The 17,736-nt window shown below is 31.8% G+C and overlaps 1 non-coding gene across 1 annotated transcript; it reads left to right on the forward strand.

The window, feature by feature from the left end:
* The first annotated feature begins 15,863 nt into the window (after positions 1–15,863).
* Positions 15,864–17,676, forward strand: LOC129962438 (small subunit ribosomal RNA). Its single transcript, XR_008783899.1, has one exon. It is a non-coding gene; the product is annotated as a small subunit ribosomal RNA (ribosomal RNA).
* Positions 17,677–17,736: the final 60 nt, after the last annotated feature.

Raw genomic sequence — 17,736 nt, forward strand, 5'->3', positions numbered from 1 at the left:
AATTTTTTCTATTAAATTACTCAAAAGTGAAGTACAGTCCTTTCAGCAAGGCGTGTTATTCGAAATTACAATTTTGTACTGATACTTTGGAAATGAATGACTATTTTTTGTTTTGTTTTGAGAGCGAGTGCTGAAATCCTTTCAAAATGATAGAAATTTCATAAATTTTTGGTGCATAAAAAAATACATTTTCTTTTCAAAACTTTGTGTTTTGACCGTGAAAATAATAACACAAGCAAATAAATTTCCTTTAGTCTATATATATTAGACATCAATTTTTGTTACATGTGTATTTTACACACATTCACTTCGTTATACTTTTGTCTTTCAATTTTAGTTGCATGTCTCCCCCCCCCCTCCCCCATTGCACACTTTCACTATGTTGGTGTGGTGTGGAAGTACGCAGAGTGCAATTTTGGTTCATTTCAATATGTAATTTATGTACGTGGTGTCTTTACAATTCACTAAAGAAGAAGCATAAGTTTCAGTAATGATGCGGACAAATTTGAATTGATGTCTCTTGTTTTCGAGAATTAACTTTGGTATTGTAGTGACCGATTTTAATTGAACATTCTTTTTAGTATTTTCTAAAATAATAACCTATTTCGGTTTAGAGGGAGCCTTTTTCTGATTACAAATTTAAATGTAGTTTTTGTGCATTAAATTCTTAACCCCCCCCCCCCCCCATTTTTTAAAGTTTCAACTGTTTATTTCTAGTGTTAATTTCATTAGTTCGCATCTCTTAATGTTAACTAATTTTTTTGGTTGCATATATTTCTTTTAAATGAAATCAAATTGAAAAATGAACTGCTTGTATTTGTTTTGTTTTGAGAGCGAATTCTGAAATCATTTCTGATTGCTTGAAACCCCTTGATTTTTTATAAATTTTGAGTGCATGAAAAATACTTCCCCCCTCCCCCCAATTTGTGTTTTGAATGTGGAAATAATATCACGAGTAATCAACTTTCTTTTAATTACATTTTTGGTTTTCGCTCTTCCTTGCATGCATCTTTTGACTATTCCCCCCCCCCCCCATTACAATTTTGTGCTGATAGTAGTGAAATGAATTCAATTTATTTTGTTTTGTTTTCATGGAAAATGATCAAATCTTTTCTAAATGATTGAAACATCTGGAATTGCATAAAGTTGTGGTGCATAAAAAATTAATTTTGTTTTCAAAATATTGTGTGTGTGTATATATATATAAATATTAGACATTAATTCCAGTTGCATGTGCTTTTTACACAAATTCACCCCATTATACTTTTGCCTGTCAATTTTACTTGCATGTATATCTCTCCCCCCCCCTGCACATTTTCACTGTGTTGGTGTGGTGTGGAAGTATGCAGCATACAATTTTGGTTCGTTTACATGTGTAATTTATGCACAGTGTGTCTTCACGATTCACTTCAGAAGTATATTATCTAAATTTCTCTATTGATTCGAGCAATATTAAATTCACATCTCCTGTTTTCATAAATTAATTTTCATATTACAGTGTCTTAATTTCAGTGAACATTCTTGTTAGTATTTTACAAATTAAGTATGTATTTTGTGCATATCCCCCCCCCCTTTATCTAGTTTTCATTCCATTTCGATTTATCAGTTCACATCTTTTAATATTCAATATCATTTTATGTTGTAATTTCTTTTTAATAAAATTTAAGATGTTTTCATTTTATTGATTTTATTCAATATGTTCATGTGGTGTGGAAGCTGTTATATTTCCATTGAATTTATTTTAATATGCATTTTTCTCATTTGTACTTTTGTGTGTTCATTACATGACATGCTCAATAAATTACTATTATCATTAAGAGTCATCCCCCCCCCCCACACACACACACAATGATTTTGTTGCTTTTTAATGTTGTACAGTCCTTGCAGTAATATGTATAATTTATAATTACAAATTTATACTGGTACGTGTGGAATGAATGAATAAGTATTTGATTTGTTTTGAGAGCGAGTGCTGAAATCATTTCTGCCATCTCTTAAATTTTTGGTGAATAAGAAATGAGTCTTCTTTTCCAAATTTGCTGTTTTGACCATGAAAGTTATTTCATGAGAAAACAACTTTTATGAAATCAACTTTGTTAAATTATATATTTGGTTTCAATTTTGCTTGCATGTGTCTTAATTCTCTCACACACACACATTCACTGTGTTGGTGTGGTGTTGAAATATGCAGGATACAATTTTGGCTCATTTCCATATGTAATTCATGTGCATGATGTTTTTATTATTTATTAAAAAAACATGTTCCATAAATTTCTGTATTGATTCGGACAATATTGAATTAGCATCGCCAATTTTTATGATTTAATTTTGGTATTGTGGTTACTGATTTTAATCGAACAGTCTTCTTCTAATAAGTAACAAATGTATTTCCGCTATTGGTTTTAGATGGAGCATTTAAATAATTGTTTATTAGAATATTATTTTTGTGCGTAATTCTCCCCCACCCCCCCCCCCCCCCACCCCAAAAAAAAAGATGTTTCAGTCTTCTTCCTTTCACTGTTTCTTTTTTTTACATGTTCATTCCTAGTGATAATTTCATTTCGAGTTATTAGTTTAAATGTCTTAATGTTTACTACCATTTTATGTTGTAAAAAAATTTTTATGAAATTAAGGATGGTTTCATTTTATGAACCATTCACTCCATTCATGTGGTGTGAAAGCTGTCAGATGTCCATTCAATTTTTCTCCATATGCATTTTCCTCATGTGTGCTTGTTGTGTGTTTTAAGTGTCGTGCTCAATAAATTTATGCAATCATTCAGAATGTTACCTCCCCCCCCCCTTATATTTTTTTATAGTGTTGTATGCCAGTGTAATTTTTTAATTTATTTTCTAAGAACTAAAGAGATAATTTTGTTTTTACAGTGAACGTTGAAATAGTTTTAAAAAAATGGTCATACAAGATTTCTTTTATTCCATTTAAAAGATGTTATTTTGTTTATTTTTAAAAAGCTTTTCTTCCTGCTGTACTATTAATTTCATGTTCATTAATTGAAGTTTAAATTTTTTTAATGTTATTGCTTTTGGTTTCATGCCTTATATATATATGCGTATGAAATTATAGATGTTTTGTTTGCAATGACTTTATCTGTATAGTGTTGGTGTGGTGTGACAGCTGTCAGAATGGCATTTGAATGCCTTTTTTTATCCATTCTGCATGTTCTAGTTTGCTTTGTGTTTCTGATGTCTTAACGGATCACATTATATCAATTGATCAAGATAATATTGCTTTATTTTTTCTTTCAATCCTGTTTATATATGTGTCAGTTACTTTTTCAAAATGCATTTAATAATAGGTTAATTTGTTTTATTCTTTATTATTGTATAAAGCTAAAAATTTATTATTGTATAAAGTTAGTTACTCATTAACACGTGTTTATTCTATAGAAATATTCGTATTAGAATATTAAAGGAAAGTGACTGATGGTTTGTTGACATTCTCTGAAACAGTGATTAACAAGTTCATGTAATACAAAAATTCACTGAAACATTTTAAATTCAGTGAAGCACATAAAAAACAATGTTTACAATTGATTTGGTTAGGATTTCTTTGAAATCTTTTTCGAAAACAAATATTTTATTTTGTATTGAATAATAAATATCTTAAATTATTATTTGTTATAAAAGTTTTTTTTTTTTTTTTTTTTTCCCTTCAATTGCATTAAACTAAGATTACCACTGCTTACTTTACTAATGTCTTGATAATGTCACTTTCTTTAAATAAAAAAAAATAATGAGTATGATATATCTTATTATTATTTGGACACGCTTTGAAGAATTTTAAGCTTTGCATGGTTCATAGCATTTGTAGTTCAATTCCCCCCCCCCCCCATATTCTCTGGTTGCTATAAAAACAAAAACTGTTAGTAAAATGAAACGCTTCTGCTTTCTTTCAAAAAATTTTTTTATTTTCTGGTTCTACAAATGAATTGGTAGTTCTGCTTTGAAAGTAGCAACCAGGTAAGTTGCAGAAAAGACATAAAAATGTTAATATCCTTGAAACAAAATATTGTTCAGTGTAATGTTCTTATAAGATGATTTTAAGTTTATATAGTGTTTTGTTAATCCTGCTTTGTCTATATATGAATTGCATGACCACTCCCACCTTACTTTTGTTTTGCACATAAAATTCATATTTTTAAATTTTGCTTTGTACATTTATGCAAGCTTCATCACCCAACTGCATATTTCCTTTGTGTTGTGGAAATTTATTTGGATATTGAAGTGTGAAAACCTTCATTACTTGCTTTTTGAATGTAAAATCACAGTGTGAAAGATTTGTTTATGTATGTGACATGATATCAAAATGTACTGTTTTGATGATGCTAATTTGTTTGTTTCTGTTTTGCAGAAAATTTTAACATTTATCAATATGAAATTTTATGAAAAATTAAGTGCATAATTGTTTCTTCATGTGAACTGTAGGTTTGTATCTTTTCTTTTACTTTAAATGAGTTATAATACATCTAATTGCATCTATTTAGCTAGTAAGGAATTTTGGGATTAGTAGGTCTAATGAATAACAAAATGAGTTTAAGTTTACATTTGGAGCTTATATTGTTTATTAAAGTGATAATTCTTATTTTTTATTATAAAACAGGTTATTACCCCCCCCCCCCCCAATTTACATTCCTCGCCTTTAAAAGTATACATTTCCTTCCAATGTATTTAATCCATTAAATGCTTGACAGTATTATATTGAATTTAATATTTTTATGGTGAAAATAATCATTTCTAAAGTTTCCCTCCTTTATATTTAATTCATGAGTTGTGTATTGCACTTGACTGAAAATATTGAAAAAAAAAAAAAATTCTTATGTATAGACTTCTGTTTGACATTTTTAAAAAATTAATAATAATAAATGTTATAAGGAAAATAAAAAAAAAAATGTATTTGGTAAAAGAAAATCTTAAATGCATATGAAGAAAAGAGAAAAAAAAAAAAAAAGTTCCGATGAGTAACTGAAATTAAAATTCTTCTGTTTAAAATTCCTTTTCTAAAATTAAAAAAAAATGTAACAATCAGTTCCGATAGATAAAAAGTTTGTTGTCATTTTTCTCTTCGGGAGGGGAAGTAAATGTACAATGTTGCCATTCATGAAATGAGTTGTTATTATTGGAAACTGAATAGACACCGTAGCGGTCATGGTGAGTAAGTCATCCTACACCACTGATTGGTTCGATGGGATCCGAACATGTGATCGCAATCTTAATTATTTCTTTGCTAGGCGGTTGAATCCTGATTAACTGTTAACCGAACTGATTTCAACGGCTCTTCATTTGAATTTCATTTGTCCGTTGGTTGTCGGCGTGTGTGCTCTTCCATTGTTTGTGCTTTTCTAGAAATCTTTTTTAATTTCTAATTAATTTTTTTTTTTCTTTTGTAGATGGATGTTTTGCATATTTACTGAGCGGATTTCCTCTTCAAGAATGAGTTTTATGGATTGCGTGTGTTTCAAGATTAAAAGAGAAACTGCCGAAAAGAATGTCTTTGTGTGCGAGAGAGGTTTGAAGAAGATTTTAATTTTGTTTTCATCTGTGATGAATTCTAATTCCGAAGTGTTTGTGTATGATGATTTTTAACAACTAGTCGAAGCTGAGTGAATTTCCCGGATGATATGTGTGAAAGTCATGCTGAGAAATATTTCTATCTGTGCTAGAAAAGTTTGAAGTTCATTCATTGACCTTCAACTTCCATATGTTGCGACTTCTTTTTTAGCACATTTTGTGATTAATTTTAACAAGAATGGAATGCTTTCACTGGTTTATCCTTCATGAGAATTGAAATTTTGACAGTGAAATTAATTTTGCTTTAAGAAGGATCATTTTTAAAAATTGCAAGGTAAGTGTTTATTTTTTTATATGTATGTTTGTTATCTATGTTATAACTTCTGTAATATGAATTTTGAACGTAGTGATGATACATCTTAAAAACATTGGCATTTTTATTCAATATTGAAATTTATGCATCCTTTATTTTCTTAATACAAGAAAAATTTAATTATATAACCCTTCCATAATATGAATTGGAAATCAATTTCTTCTTGTAATAACTGGATGCATATTTGATTTAGTAATGAATTCACTTATACATTTCATTTTATTAATACTTAGCTTTTTTTTTCATTAATTGCTATTCCACTTTTGTTTCTCACGTATGATGAAGTACTTTGCTTTTGTAGTCTAATTGTTCATATATACAAGAAATCATTTTCCTTTACTATTGACTTGGTGTATATTAATATTACAATTTAGATTTAGTTTTATTTATATTGATTTTTCACTTCTTATTCTAGTATAGTGTAGTACTTTTGCTTTAGTATTACTTAATAACATGTACAACCCTTTTATGTAATGAATAAGAAATCAATTTCCTTTATAAATGGCTTGGTGCATGGTTAATTTTATTCAGTTATTTAATATTATTGACTGCTCAATTCATAATATGATGTAATTTTACTACAGTGTTGAAGTGATAACAAACAGTTTGAGTAATTGTTAAAGTTTATACTGTTTATTATTTAATTTTGCAACAATATTTTTATTATGTGCAGTGAATTAGTTTATTTATTAATAGTTTCGTGATAATTTAACTTATTTGATTTTAGTGTAACCTTAATATATACAAAGAATTTTATTTAATCAATAGAAATTAAGTGAAATAGTACAGATTAATCGTGAAATTAAAATACGCATTAACTTAATTGACAAAGCAAGAAATGAAAATTTAAGAAGAATGAAGACAAAGAAGCATGATGTGTCTTGACAAGAAGAGAATGCTGTGCCATGTTATCCTGTGCACCAAGCAACTTGGATGGGAAAGGCGAACTCCCCTTCATTCCTGTATTCCACTTTTCAATCCTGTGTTCATTCGGCATGGCACTTAGTACGTAACCGGAGGGTTGCTTTTCACCTGCACGATGCTTTGCTGTGTTATCCTGTTCACCCGTAGATCTTGGAAGAAAGTTGTGGGTTTTGTTTCATTCCTGTGTACACCTGTCTTGGATGAAAATGTCGTCCCTGCACTTTGAAAATATTAGGAGATTTCTGTGGGTGAATAAAATGCTCGATTTCTGGCATTTGCTTATTTCACTCTATTTATTTGTAAACAAACATTTTGCTTTTTTTATTTATTTCATTTATCTCCTATGAGCAAAAATTAAATGTTTATTTTCAATTTTAAGCTTACTTTTGCATAAATTAATTACTTCTCATTGGATTATCAACTATTTATTTATGGTATCTTTTCTGTGGCCTGAATCCAAATGGGAAGCACCTATAGGCTTGTTTGTTATCTTAAAGGAACAAATCATTGAGTGTTTTCTCTTTGGATAAGGCCATAAAGGTATTTCTTAGTTACATGGTTGGAAAAAAAAATATATAGTATTGTAAGTTATGCATATATTCATGATTAAACTGTTAGTTATTGAAATAATTAATTAAATTTTTATTATTAGTGTATAGTTAATAATTTTTTTACTAGCAATGTATGCTGTTATCTCGATATCTCTTCTTCGCTGTACTGTGTTTAAGTAATTCAGGTTATTTATATTATAAGAGTTGTTTTTAGTATTGGAAAATGATTTAAATATTGATTGAAATTATACTGACATTTCTTTTTAAAGTGGAAGAGTTAAGATCTAACAATAAAACTTAATTCAGTTTCACAGTGTGCACCCCCCCCCCCCCTTCTTTAAGAATGCCAACTTTTAATTTAAGCCTATTTATTGTAAATTAGTGAAAACAAAAATCAATTCATTGTTGTTTTTTCTCCCTTCGTTTAGTTGTGTTTTTCCTAATTTCAAGTATATTCAGTAGAAATTTGTTTCTGTTTTTAATTTGAATAGTATTGGATTTCTCGAATCCTGTCGAGCAGTGTCCAAGTACATATTCTTTCCATTTTTTCTTTTTATTGCACATCTTTCATGTGTAGGTGATATATTTGTTTACTAAATTTATTTCTATATAATTTGAATTAGTATATTCATTATTGTTTTTCCTATGTAAATAAATGTTGCTTCATCAGTACTGTTTTGTTTGTTTGTTTACATTTTGACACACTAACACATAACATTGTTTTTATGCATTGAGCTTTGATATATAACATATCCTTCATATTAATTAAGTTAATTGTTGAAAAGTAGAAGTGTTTTTAGCAAATTTAATATAAATCTTAATGTTTATTTGAATTTATTTCTTAATGTTTATGTTTTCACATATTCACTATTCCATGTCTTGATGTGTTGTTATGCATATTTCTTAAATTCCTAATGCAATTTTACATTCATATTATTTTACATATGACAGTGAACAGAAGTATCCTTTAGAAATCAAAAATTATCAATGAACTTATCTTCCAAGTTTCTGTGGTCTTGTTTTGGTTATGCATGTTGTCAGTTTTTACACCCAAGTGTTTAGAAAATGTGAGTTTTTATGACTGTTTACTTTTTAATTTATAAATAAGTTCTCAATAGTTTGCAGAATTCAATTTCATAATTGCTATCTTGTGAGAGATTTCACTCAAAAATAGTATATTGGTTAGTTTAGGTGAGTTATAAATTTTAGTTATGTATGGACATGCGGGTTGATTGTTGGCATACTGTATTACCTTAATGCTATATTTATGGATTCTGTGAAGAATATTGTTTGAAATTTACCCACTTTCAGATATTTGATTCAATTTTCTAAAGAAATATTAGCAGAAATGGTGTTTGTTTGGTGTTGTGTATGGCTTTTGTACTCTGCCGGTATTGCTCGTCACTTAAGTTTTTACATGGTTTTTAAATTTTTAATGCTTGGGAAGTTTTTTGAAATAATTTGCACTGTTCAATTTAATGTGTTTGATTTTGTAAGAGGTTTCATTTTGGCAAGGCAGATTATTTGGTTCACTGCACTTAATTGTTTTTGGTGGAGGCAAATCTTGAATAGCTGTTGTTGTGTTGCGATTATTTTGAATTGCATGCTGGTGATTAACTTATTGAAGTTTTTGTGACATTGAAGTTGATGATTTCTACATATGAGAAGAAGTTAAATGTTTTTGTTGATTATTATTTCATTTCTGGTAGTCTTTGTTTATATAGATTTTCCATATTTGGATTACTTGGGATATTCAATTTAATTGTTTATAATGTGATTACATCATCCTAGCAAGTGTAGTTGAAGGTGAAAGAGTGTTATTATCTCATCAACAACTTTATTTTGTAAAGATGAAGTCTGAATATTGAATGGGCATTTAGGATCCCCCCCCCCCTTTCTGATGGGAGTTATCAATGAGTGAAGGCATGTCAACTGAACTTCATATCCTATTTTTTATGAATGAAATGAAGAAATTTTGAAAAGATATCTACTTTGTTATGCTCTAACATGGAAGAAGAATGTATAGTTATATGAAGCAGTTTTATAGTATAGAGAAGATGAAGTTTGTGTACAGTGTAAATGACAACAACAAAAAACAACCTTTACTTTCTACTGAACATAAGAGAAGACAAACTGGAACATAGATGCCACTCTTCTGAAATGATATGTTGATCATTTTCTTCATACAAAGAGATGCTGGAAGACAACATATATGAAAGCTGTTTCAAAGATTTTTAGTGGAAAAGACTTGTTTTGATGAAAATCCATATGAAACATTCCTACACTGAGTTTTTGGATAGGAGTCTGGGGAGTTTGACTGATTTCACAATGTTAAATACCATATTGTTCACTGTGTTAGATGTTAATTCATGATTTCCATGAATAGTTAATTGTTACTATTTAAATACATGCAATTTTTGAATTCTTTAGAAACTAAATACAGTATAGTTATGAACACTATTAAATGCATTGTTACATCAACAATAATGCCCAGTAACAATATATGATTCTATAATTCTTAGCTAACTGTAAGCAACAGAGAATATTGTTCTTAATACTTTTGAACACATTGTTACATCAACAATATTAAAGGCAACAATGAAGAACAAATGATATATGTGAATAATAGTATTAAAATCTCTTCATTAACAAGGTGTTTTGATATTTGCTTCATTGAAGAAGGATCATAATGAGGTAAGTGGATTTCAGTTTATGAATACTGTATTTGACACACTTGTAAACAAAAGAGTGTTAGAAGATTCCACGACAACATTCAATTAACAGTGTCTGCTCCTTTTTTTTTAGGCCAAGTATGAACTGTAATAGTTTTAAAAATAGTACTTTTATGAATATTTGAGTACACTACATTCAATATTTTTTTTTTTCACATTAAGGATATTAAATGAATTTGAATCACTCATACAAACTTGCAATGCTTCTTCGTAGAACATTATTCATTCCTACGTATTGACATACCATTTTAACCAAATTAAATTGATTGCAATTAAAATATATATTAATTACACTTCTTTTCTATATAAGGAATCTGAATTTATTAGTAATATTTTTGATTACATATCTTTTTTTTTATGTTTGAACTATGCTTTAGAATAAGATTTCTTCTGTCTCGTTGTACTGAAATGCAGTGTTATTGTATTTTAGACAAAATTTCATAAATATTTTCACAAAAAGTGTTTTAATTTGAAACACACATGATTTGAAGGAGGATAATAATGAGGTCAATGGATTTAATGGTTAGAAAAGGTCTCATTTTCACATTTGTGAGTAGAGAATTACTACGAGGATTCCTCGTTGACATTCAAGTTGGAGTGTGCACTACTTATATTTAAAAAATTTGTAGATAAAGTACATCAGAAAAAGAATTTTCATTGATAATAAGAGTTCTACTGTGCATTCATAATTTTACTAACATTAAGGCTAATATAGGTATTTCAGTTACTTTCATCTAAACATGTCATGTTTCAACACAGAATATTCTTCATCGTTACATATACACAGATCATTTTCACCAGATTTAAGAACTACCAATGAAAAAAACGCATTACATATAATTTATTACTTTTTAAAGATAGTGAATTTAATAGTAATTTGAAGTTAATGTATCTTGTTATGTTTAATGCTTTTTAATAATAATGTTAATAGTGCACATGCATTATGTTTGAAAATAGAATTGACTTTATTGTACTGAACTGTGCATTTATTGAATTTCAGACAAAATGTGACAAATATTTGAAACAATGTATCATTGAAATGATTATTATAATGTTTGTTTACATATCAGAGACAATATAGGTCTGTTTGATATCAATGGTTTGTGACTAAAATGGTGAAGGAAGGATATACCATTCAATACACAATCATATAACTGTATTATACATTTACTTTTATAATATAAATACTTGTATGTGTTCTTTTCTCAATAACAAGTACATTTGACATTATTTAATTGTTATTTACAAGAATAAACCTTACAAGTAACTGTGATAGTTTAATGCGTAAGCTTGTTTCGACAAACAGTATTTACTGAATTATTGAAAATCATAACCTAGCACATTAGAAACATTTCACATATCATTAACATAAAGAAATGACAATTACTATGTTTGTTAATGTTTTGCATTAATTAAAGAATAATCATTTTACATGCAGCTTTATATGTTGTATGCACTTACATGTTTAGCATTCAGATGGTTGTTATAATGTTTGTGTACACATAAGAAACAATTAAGGTTTTGTTGATATCAATGATATGTGACAGAAATGGGATTGGAAATATAAACCACTCAGCATGTAACTGTCTTACACATTAACCTTTTTAATATTTAAACATGTAAGATGTCTTTCCTAAATAACAAGTACATTGGACACTTTTTGAGTATTCTTTACATTAATAAAACTTACAAATAACTGGCATAGTTTAATGTGGATGTTTGTTTCGACAAACAGAATTAACTGAAATGTTGAAAATAATAGCTTAGTGTTTGTACTTAGCACATTATTCTAACAATGTTTACATTTAAAAAAAGAAGATGACAATTACAATGTTTTACAGAATAATCATTTTATATGCAACTTCATATATAAGTTATATGCACTTGTATGTTTATAGTTAACAGTTTATAAGTATTTTATTGCATTTCACATAACACTAAATGTAAAAATGGGTAAATTTCATATAGATTAAAGAACATGCTAACTTAAACATTTGATGAAACATGAGAAGCAATTAATGTATTCTTATTGTAAACACTGTATGAAGAAAGAAGAATCTTGCAGACATATTGCAATTGTAAAAAATACTCTTAATAACTTCTTCATTGGATGTTCAAACTTTATGCCTGAATTTAACACAATGTAAGTAATTTGTATTGTTCCATTTGATACAGTGTTTACATGAACAATGAATGAAACATTTCACATGAACAAAAGAATGCATTACAACATTAAGAGTTTACAATTGTTATGTAAGGTAAAATTACACACAGGTTGGGCTTTTATAGAAACATATTTATATAGCTTGTTTCAACATGTAATAAGCACTTGCTAATTGCAGCTTCAAACTATAATACAGTGCATTTGACATGACATTGAACTTTAGAAACAACTTGTAACATGTAGAAACAATTCTCATTAAGTAAACAAGAAGCTGAACATAATAATATAGATACTGGATGAAACATTTGAAGAAATCTATGTATTCAATCATTGTAAATATTGTATAAAGAAGCTATATATTAATTAAAATTGGAAATAACAATCTTAATAATGTATGCCTCTATTTAACACAATATAACTAAGACATTACACTTCATACAATGTTTATATGAATAAATACATACAAATTTTATATTAATATTAGATAGAGGTTACAATTTCAGTGTAAGGTTAAATTTCACATGTACTTAATAGTAATCATATAAGTATTATCTATTTATATAATCTGTTTGAACAAGTAATAAACACCTATGAGTAGAATCCACAAACTGTATGTTTGTATTTAACATGAAATAAGTATGTCATCACATTTTGAACAAGATTAAACCTAAACAACTGGAAATAGGAGAAAGGTATTGCATTTCACACTGTATTACAAGTAAAGAATGGGAACATTTGGCACAGTTTGAAGATGAAGCTTAGTTAAGATGAAACATTCTTTGAATGTAAATGTTGTTTGAAGAAATGGGAACCCACACATAAATTATAGTTGGACAAAGGACTCTAAATAATTTATCTATTTGATTGACAAGCTTTCTGCCTGTATTCAACAGAATATAACATAAAATTAAACACTAACAAGATAATGCTGTACATGAAAACAACATTAATATTAGAAAAGGGTTACATTTACAGTGAAAGTAAACAATATACATTCATTACATTACAGCCAACTTGTTTGAACAAGTAATATGCATCTATAAATTGTATTTACCTGAAGATGAAGATTTCCTTACATTATAAACAACATTTAATAATTAGAACAACCTGTTATATGATGAAACATTTCACACTGATTAAAGATGAAGCTTACAGACATACTGAGTATAATCATATAGATTCTTGAAGAAATGTATGCATTCTTTGATTGTAAATAGTACATAAAGAATCTGCACACAAAATATAGGTGGTAATAACATTTTTATGCAGAAATTTGTTGAATTTACAAACCATATCTTTGCAAAGTAACATTACACATTCATTTAAGACTTGAGCTTTCTTTATACAACTGTTACCTCTTCATATCACTTCTTTCCACAAGTAATAAGCACTAATGTGTTGAATATCCAAATTGTATGTTTGAATTTTACATAATATAATGATTTCACTCAACATGAATTGTGAAAACAACTTGCACTATGAGTAAACATTTCACAAGTGATTAACCATGAAGCTAAATTTCAAATAAATGAACAATATAACTGATACTAGATGAAACATGAAGGGAGATGAATGTTTATCACTATACACAAAAAAATGCAGTAAGAAATCATACTCTTATGCATTAATAAGTTGAATATACAAGCCATATACTTGTATTTATCACACTATAAGAATATCTTTACATTTAACACAATTTTTACATCAATGAAAGTTTACAATATCAGGAAATATTTTGCATTAGTGAAAGATTCAGCTCATTAATTAACTGAATGAAAACATTCATTCACAAATAATTGATATTGAATGTTACATGAAGGAATACATTTATATTAAAGCTTGCACTCAATTATATGTTCAATTTAACATATTAAAAGATAGTATTTGTGCTTAGCTCAGTATTTAAAGTAGAAATTGTTTGAATTTGAAAGACATTTCATCTTTTATACTCCTTAAAGAATTTAGAAGATACACTACACATTGTATGAAGGAAACTAAACAACTTGTGCATTCATTAACACAATTTGACCTACTTTGAAGTTCGTATGAAGTATACAAGAACATTTACAGCTTTTACTTCAATAATTTGACATTCTTTACACCAAACTGAGTTCTAAATAAGAATTACTTCAAAGAACACTTGGATTCTTTCTTCGAATGCATATAAATATGAACTTTACCAGACATTTATCTTAATTTACTAGAATTTAAGTGCTTGACCTACTTTTAAGTTTGAATCAAGTATTTAACAACATTTAAAGGCTTTATTTCATTATTTTTATAATATTTACACCAAATTGAGTTCTAAATAAGAATACATTCTGCAAATACAGGTATTTAACTTAATTTCAGCGTATTAAAACTCTATAAATTTGTATTTGAGTGAATTAACATGTTACTTGACATTTTAAATTCAGAAGCATAAACAATTTCATAAATATCAATAAAAATTCACAAAAAGTAATTGAAGAAAATTCAAAATGTAAACATTTTAAGGAAAAACGGAGATGCGCGATTTTCGGCAAAGTCCTAATAGGAGCACGCGATAAGGTGAAATTTTCTACTAAGTCCGACGATGTGAGAAGTCGCGTTTTTCAGCAAACTCCAAATCAGAACGCGCGATAAGGTGATAGTCGCTTCGCTAGTTTTCCGTCAAAGTCCGACGATGTGAGATTTTCGGCAAAGTCCTAACCGGAGCACGAGAAAGTGAGAAGTCGCTACCCGAGATTTCCTTCTAAATGCAAATAGGGGAGAAGTCGCGATTTTCTTCAAAGTCCAATCACCGAGAAGAGCGCTAAATACTACGTCGCACTAGTTTGGCGAAACGGGTTGCCAGTGCACAATTTTTATTATTTTCGCCCACGGCGGCTTCTTCCGGTCGCCTGGTGGCTGGGCGAAGCGCGCGCCACTCGCGATCACGAGCGGAACGTCGGGGATCGTCCGTAGCCCTATATGAGTAGCAGGTGACTGCTGGAAACAGTGGTCGATCGCGAGACAGAATGCGTTTTAAAAACGCGTCGTAATCTCGCGAACCTGGCTTAGGTCTCGGCAACGGGATTGGGTTGTTAGTACCGGTTGGCTACCTCCGGGAAAGCGGTCCTCTAACGTTGACGGTGGGTCTGTCGTGCCCGATCGGATCGGTTCTCGGTTCGTGATGGGTCGGTCGGACGCTGCCTCCGGGATCGAGGGTGTTATTCTTCTGCTACTAAGGCTGCGATCGGCGGGGAAGTATTCTCCGTCTTTCCGGCCGCTTCCAAACTATCTCAGCCTCTCTGCGAGCGGCTCGGCCCCCGTGCCGTTGACGCGACGAGCAGAACCGTACTTAAAGGAATTGATTGGTTTTCTGCATCTGTGTCCAGCGCACATATCTTCTCGATGCCTCCGCACTCGCCCCGCGGCGTTGAAGCCGTCGGGGAAGTCGTGAGACTATAGAACCTCTGTAGATTGCACGGGGAATACCTACACAAAAAGCGAGATTGACTGAGGGATCCTCCGTAGTCGAGGCGTCCCCCGCGACCATGACGGTCGCGACTCGTGAAATGTAAGGCTTCGGAGTGCGTTCCGAACGTTCTGATGATGAACGACGGAAGTTACCTGGTTGATCCTGCCAGTAGTCATATGCTTGTCTCAAAGATTAAGCCATGCATGTCTAAGTACATGCCGTATTAAGGCGAAACCGCGAATGGCTCATTAAATCAGTTATGGTTCCTTGGATCGTACCTTACTACTTGGATAACTGTGGCAATTCTAGAGCTAATACATGCAGCAGAGCTCCGACCTTCGGGAACGAGCGCTTTTATTAGACCAAAACCAATCGGGCCTCGTGTCCGTCTCTTGTGGTGACTCTGTATAACTTTGGGCTGATCGCACGGGCTCGTCCCGGCGACGTATCTTTCAAGTGTCTGCCTTATCAACTGTCGATGGTAGGTTACGCGCCTACCATGGTCGTAACGGGTGACGGGGAATCAGGGTTCGATTCCGGAGAGGGAGCCTGAGAAACGGCTACCACATCCAAGGAAGGCAGCAGGCGCGCAAATTACCCACTCCCAGCACGGGGAGGTAGTGACGAAAAATAACAATACGGGACTCTTTTGAGACCCCGTAATTGGAATGAGTACACTCTAAATCCTTTAACGAGGATCCATTGGAGAGCAAGTCTGGTGCCAGCAGTCGCGGTAATTCCAGCTCCAATAGCGTATATTAAAGTTGTTGCGGTTAAAAAGCTCGTAGTTGGATCTCAGCTCCGGCCGGACGGTCCGCCTACCGGTGGTTACTGTTCGCTGCCGAGCGTTCAGGGGGCTTCTGTCTATGATCTTCACCGGTTGTGGGCGGAGACCCTCACGTTTACTTTGAAAAAATTAGAGTGCTCAAAGCAGGCGCGACGCCTGAATAATTGTGCATGGAATAATGGAATAGGACCTCGGTTCTATTTTGTTGGTTTTCGGAACACGAGGTAATGATTAAGAGGGACAGACGGGGGCATTCGTATTGCGACGCTAGAGGTGAAATTCTTGGACCGTCGCAAGACGAACTACTGCGAAAGCATTTGCCAAGAATGTTTCCATTAATCAAGAACGAAAGTTAGAGGTTCGAAGGCGATCAGATACCGCCCTAGTTCTAACCATAAACGATGCCAGCCAGCGATCCGGCTGTGTTCCTCAAATGACACGCCGGGCAGCTTCCGGGAAACCAAAGCTTTTGGGTTCCGGGGGAAGTATGGTTGCAAAGCTGAAACTTAAAGGAATTGACGGAAGGGCACCACCAGAAATGGAGCCTGCGGCTTAATTTGACTCAACACGGGAAAACTTACCCGGCCCGGACACAGGAAGGATTGACAGATTAAGAGCTCTTTCTTGATTCTGTGGGTGGTGGTGCATGGCCGTTCTTAGTTGGTGGGGCGACTTGTCTGGTTAATTCCGATAACGAACGAGACTCTAGCCTACTAAATAGACGTTCCCATCCTCTTGTAGTGGGACGTTCTTCTTAGAGGGACAAGCGGCGTTTAGCCGCACGAGACAGAGCAATAACAGGTCTGGGATGCCCTTAGATGTCCGGGGCCGCACGCGCGCTACATTGAAGGAATCAGCGTGTGCTTTCCCTGTCCGAAAGGACTGGGTAACCCGTTGAACCTCCTTCGTGCTGGGGATTGGAAAGTGTAATTGATTCCATGAACGAGGAATTCCCAGTAAGCACGAGTCATCAGCTCGTGTTGATTACGTCCCTGCCCTTTGTCCACACCGCCCGTCGCTACTACCGATTGAATGATTTAGTGAGGTCTTCGGACTGGCGCTCGGATTGGCCATTGGTCGAGCCGGTGTGCCGGAAAGATGACCAAACTTGATCATTTAGAGGAAGTAAAAGTCGTAACAAGGTTTTCGTAGGTGAACCTGCGAAAGGATCATTAATTATAAACTATTATGTCTAAACGAGGAGCTTTTTTAAGTTCCTTGCCGGTACTGGTTCC

The sequence above is a fragment of the Argiope bruennichi genome, chromosome 2, assembly GCF_947563725.1.
Source record: "Argiope bruennichi chromosome 2, qqArgBrue1.1, whole genome shotgun sequence".
Lineage (NCBI taxonomy): Eukaryota > Metazoa > Arthropoda > Arachnida > Araneae > Araneidae > Argiope > Argiope bruennichi.